This window comes from Penaeus monodon, chromosome 30 (genome assembly GCF_015228065.2).
Source record: "Penaeus monodon isolate SGIC_2016 chromosome 30, NSTDA_Pmon_1, whole genome shotgun sequence".
Lineage (NCBI taxonomy): Eukaryota > Metazoa > Arthropoda > Malacostraca > Decapoda > Penaeidae > Penaeus > Penaeus monodon.
Window position 1 is genome coordinate 5337682 of NC_051415.1, and position 650 is coordinate 5338331.

The following is a 650-nucleotide window of genomic DNA, read 5'->3' on the forward strand; positions in this document are numbered from 1 at the left end:
AAAATAATTATTATTTGTAGCAGTAAAGTGTATCTAGGCCTAGTTTGTTATTTTTCATAGGTCTGATTGTATTAGCTTTGTAAACTTTGAGTATCATATTCAATGGAGAATTAAGTTTTATTATAAACTAATGCATAGCAGTTTCTGTTTGATAATAGCTAGAATTCATTTTTTTAGACGGAACTTTTAGTCCACCAGTTGCTCGGTCTTTTAAGGGGTGTTTTCAAAAGTTGTCAGAAAATCATCATCGAGTTGAAAATGTGTCACAATATCACAAGAGAAGCCACAGGCTAAAACTGGAATGAGTTACATTTTATTTTGAAGTTATTTTAGTGAAAAAATAATATCCATCAATAAAAAAACGAAAAGAACTACAACATTATGAAAGGACCCGTGTCATTTCTGTGACTGTTTGTGAGTTTAGGCTGTGATGGGCAAAATTAAACCCCTGTACTTATAAAGCATTCCCCTTGTGAAGATTAGGTCCAGCAACAGAAGATTAAATAATAAGGGCAGAAAGCCTAACCTCTCAACCTAACATGTTCAAATTTCATAGTTATGCTTTATATGCTTCCTGTGAGTGAAAGTGAAGTATGCAAAGGTGTGCGTGTTTGAACATGTACACAAGTCTTCTCACATGTATGAGTACA

General features: G+C 33.2%; 1 protein-coding gene across 1 annotated transcript in view; it reads left to right on the plus strand.

Moving 5' to 3' along the window:
* The window catches only part of LOC119592487, an 11534-nt gene that overhangs the window by 8360 nt on the left and 2524 nt on the right, over positions 1-650 (plus strand). The gene's annotated exons all lie outside the window — the stretch shown is intronic.